The following is a 5,068-nucleotide window of genomic DNA, read 5'->3' as shown; positions in this document are numbered from 1 at the left end:
CGCGCCAGCGCCGCCGCCGCCTGCGCAGTGCAGCGCCGCGGGGGAAGCGAGGGAGGGAGGGAGGGAGGGAGGGAAGGAGAGGAGCGGCCCGGCCCGGCCCCGCCGCCCGCCCCGCCCCCGCCGCCCGCGGGCACCACCAGCCCGGGCGGGCGGGGGGCGCGGCTCCTGCGCCAGGGCGGCTTTTCCCGCTGCGCTGTGAGGGGGCTCCGCCCGGGGTTCGCCACCCCGCGCTCCTGCCGGGCTGGGGCTGCGCTGTGCTGGGCGCTGGGGGGCTCGGCCGGGTCCGGGACTGGCCCTGACCGCGCCTTCCCCTGCTCTATAGTCAGGAAGACAGGGCATAGCCTTAAGCTGCACCAGGGGAGGTTTATGTTAGACATTAGGATGAAATTCTTCACAGAAAGGGTGATTAGACAGTGGAATAGGCTGCCAAGGGAGGTGGTAGAGTCACCATCCCTGGAGGTATTTGAAAAAAGACTGGATGTGGCACTGAGGGCCGGGTTCTGGTTGACGAGGTGGTGGGTCATAGGTTGGATTAGATGATCTCAGAGGTCTTTTCCAACCTAATCGGTTCTGTGGTTCTGTGCCTCCCACCGGGGCAGAGGGCTCAGCAGCCCGGCATGTTGAACGCTGTGTTCCCTCTGCCCAGATTGGTCACATTAAATGGCAGGTGGTCACATCAAATGGAACGAGTGGCAGGTCCGGCCATTTTGGTCTGTGGTGTGCCAAGCGCCTGTCCCTATGCAAAGCACGGCACGGGCTCCAATGGATCTCCTCTGCTGTCACTGTTCACGTTCAGCTGTCGGCCGTGTGAGGAATGCCATGAAACAAGTAGGAAATGGCTCGGCTGCCAGCACTGCCCCAGGAGCAGATGTCGCTGCCTGCGGAATGCCACAGGCAATGCTTCCCTCAGGGGTCACACAGTGCTCAGAGGTGTTTGCAGGCTGCAGCAGCTCGCCTTCCTCAAGAAATAAAGGGCCTTTGCATCATGTTTTCTACCATGGGTTCTTGAAGACACCAATCCTAATGTGAAACTCTGGGATCTGGCTTATGCCTAGACTTTACCCCGGTCCTGCATTGGTGCTAGGTGTCTACCTTGGGCCCTCACAATCCACCCAGCCATTGGCTGCAGGTGACATGGCCTCTTCGGTGTCACTCTGGGTCAAACTGAGGGTACATCTGAGTGTAGACAGAGTCTGGTGAAAGCCTTTTGTGACTGACATGTCCTAAAACACAGGTAGTTCAGCTGGCTAAAGCTGCTTCAGGAAGTAGTATAGGGACATGGATTCTTCACTCTACACAGAAAGGCCTTCTTCAGTCTGTCCTGCTGTTAAAAGGCCAGCATCTGTCATTGTCTCTAACTGAAGTCCCCTGCTGTGGTGCTCTGGCCATTTTTTACTTTTCCTCACAAATCTAGCTGTTATCACTATGACATGGTATGGAGCCATATAATCTGTCATTGTTTCTTGATAGCTTTTCCTGCATCCAACTTCTCCCCCACTGCTTCTTCAGCAGTGGTGACATTCCTTCCTCACCCCCACACTCTACATTGTGGCTGGGGAAGGACAGATGTGTATTTCAAGGCAAGCAGGGCAGTGGTGGGGAATAAACTGCTTCATCACACCAGTAACAGGTGGATTTGTGTGAATGCAAAACCTAAACCTGACAAAGACATGAGTTTGCATAAGCTGAATTTTAACCTGTTGGAAATGAGAGATTCCTCTACAGTAGAAATTGAGGATTTGATTATCTGCAGTTGGCTGTCTAGGCTGCCTGCCCTGTCTGGCTGGTGGCTGGTGAACTGAGGCTCACCTGGGCAGAGTCAGAGCTTTGATCTGGAAAAGCAGCAGGGCAGCACCCTGTGAATGGAGATCTGTGCTTGAACTGTGCATTGCCACACTTTGGGAGGCAGAGTGACTCTACCGCCTCCATATTCTCTCAAATGTTATGACTACAGCTGGGGTTTACTGTTTTAACTTAGCATCAGCTTCCTTTAGAGCACTGACCTGCATTATCAATTCAAGTTTTGCCACTGTCTGATTCCTGACACAGTTTTATTTTAATAAAAGTTTTGCTTTAGTCTAACATAATAATATTCAGAATACTGTTTCAATTGCATAGTATTAATTTTGGCCTCCTTTAAAGTTACATTTTAGGAGTATCTGTATGGCAGGTAGGTCTGCCTAGCTAAGGACATGGTTAAAACAAACACTGCTGTGCTGAGCTGCAAACCTACGGGAAAGATTTCTTCATTTAACAATGGGGATGTACCATGGGGGATCTTTGCTTCTTGTGAAAGAACCTCACAGCCAAGGTGCTGAACTGTCAGCGATAGCTGCAGCGTTAAGAAAGTTTAGAATGAATAATAGTAATGACAATGGACAGTGGCTTCCTTCAAAATGCTTCTGCCTGCATGCAATCTCATTCCCCAGAAGACATCAGTATCATTTTGTACATTTGTTCTAACTCTGGGTGTATCATAAATAAGGACTGACGAACAATTTGTTTAGATGAACAAATTTCATGATGTTCCACTTGTCTTTTCAATTAGCATTTCAAATAGAGAGAAAAAAAGAGCTTATTACAATTAGCAAACTTGTAACTTTTTTTTAGATATATATATCTCTCCTGACAAACATCCCAAAATGACCTGCACAATTTAGCTTAAGTTTGCTTTTTAATGGAGGTTACAGACGAGTGACACCTAGCTGAAGGGGGAAGTACTTTGAATATGCATGGTCTTCTATTTTGTATGTATCTCCATATTTTCATATGCAATTAGTTATTTGCATTTTGAGCTATATTTCTTGACAGAAGCCCAAAAAAGTAGTGTGTAAAATACACAATCAATACTACAAGGTTACTAGCAGAATTGAAAGAATTTTTCAAGTTTAATGTCCTCATGGACACGTTTAAGATGTTGCAAAGTATTAAACACAGTCCACCTGTGCTTCCAGCCCTCTGAAACACTGAGCTGGTAGATTCTGTTCTGTATTGCATTCACCCTGTATGATGGCAGGAGATACCATCACTTCCCTTGAGCTCTGGCATGTTCTCAATTCAGTGTTCTGACCTTAATGAAGGGACTACTTGGTAACTGTGTTGCTTAATCTTCCACTGAAATAACTGTTAGAAATATGTATCTGTGGATCATATAGATTATATAAGTATTAAAACAATTTAAAAAATTGAGAGACTTACAGAAAAATAGGAATATGTTATTTTAATTAAGCAAAAACAGAGTTATAATCACTCGTTCTAAAAATAAAATTAGACTCTTTATCAATCCTTAACATCTGCATTTAATATTTTCTTCTAAACAAAAATACAGATGTGATTATGTAGCAAATTACAGTCTTTGACAACGTATAGTATTCACGTTCTCTTACACTTACTTTAATTCTAATTTGGTCATTAATACTTGATTCATTACTGCAACATGTTACTTGTAGTAAAAGTGCCACAATTGAACTATAAACATGACATTGCCATCTTAAAACTGCTTTGCTATAAACTGTAGAGAATATACAGAGTTACAAAGTTGTTGTGTTTTTATCAAAATATACAAACCCCCCCCAAACCTAACACAAGCTAACAATATTTTTCTTATGAACTATACAGTTATATAAAATATTTGTAAAATTATCTTTGTATTTATAAATATTCTACCTTATTTGCTTTGGTCTATATTTATCACCATACAAGTCCACTTAGAAGATATCTTTGTGTACTTTCTTTGAAACATCTTTACACTTTCCTGTGTTTATTATTCTTTTATCCTTATTTAAATGGAACCAAAGCTGCCATGACACCAGAATTTCTCCAAGGGTTCATAGCATTCACCAGTGACAGAATAAGTAAGTGGACTGTATTATTACTTCAATCAATATTGTATTATCATTTCAATTGTAGTTTTATTGTACCCAAGCTATAGTTTCTTTTAAAATATTCAAGAAGACAAAGTTAAGTAACAAATTGTGAACCATCACAGAGAATGAAGTCAAGAATCACAAACCCTTGTCATGACCTAATTTTTTAACACTTCACAGGGATGAACATGACTACCAGAAATGCAGATACGGTACAACAGAGCCCTAGCATATAAAATGCAACTTGCAGACATACACCTGCTTAGACTTTTTGAAGCATCTCAGTTAAAATGAATCACACTTCCACAAAACAGTATTAACTGGAACATTTTGGTGCTGTCTTTCAGAAGCCCATTCTCCCGGTTTGCAGTGACGTGTGCAGCTGCAGGCTCCCCACAGCCTCTGGAGCGGCAGGATGAGGGAGGCAGAAGGCTGACACTCCTTCCTCCAGCAGCCCGCTCCCGGCCCTCTCTGCCCACGGGACACTGCTGTAAGGGTTGGTGGGATCACTGAGAAGGGACATCTGAAGCTTAAATGTTGCATTTAAGGCATGGAGATGACAGGGAACCCCACAAACTGGTCCTATACTTGTTTATACACAGGGATAGCCTCAGGGATATATATGGAAGCAAGACTCTTATTTACCTACTCCTCTCAAACTCAAAGTATTTATGGGATGTTGCTGTATTGTTTGTGTCCAGGCATTATTCCAGGATGAGAAGGGAAACGGTCTACATGTCCTTCTGTTGAGAAGAACTGTATTTCTAAAAGACAAGAGTTGCAGACCCACCAGGAGGTGGGCATTTCTACACAGGATTTCTGTTTCATGAGAATAATTTTCTTTAGACCAATGCACCTGAATAGTTCACCAGGCCGCTGACATGGGGATTTATGCAGTTTGGAAGACTGGCTATAGTAAGTTCCACTGAACTTTTAATAAATGTCTCAGAGATATATAAATCGGGAATACTTCTCACACCTCCACTTAGACTTAACAGTTATTATCGTAACTACAAAAGTGAATATGGAAAGGAAAAGAGTAGTTTAAACTCCTGAATATGTTTCGTAAAGGCTGAGTTACAGAAAAGCATGGCAGAACTCAAATGTACTTCGGCACACCCAAGCCCATAAACACTTCCCACCTTCACTTAAGGATACACAAGATTACAATTAGCTCCTTTATAAACACATTACTTTTGTAA

Source organism: Ammospiza caudacuta, chromosome 11 (assembly GCF_027887145.1).
Source record: "Ammospiza caudacuta isolate bAmmCau1 chromosome 11, bAmmCau1.pri, whole genome shotgun sequence".
Classification (NCBI taxonomy): domain Eukaryota; kingdom Metazoa; phylum Chordata; class Aves; order Passeriformes; family Passerellidae; genus Ammospiza; species Ammospiza caudacuta.
This window is presented reverse-complemented; position numbering follows the sequence as displayed.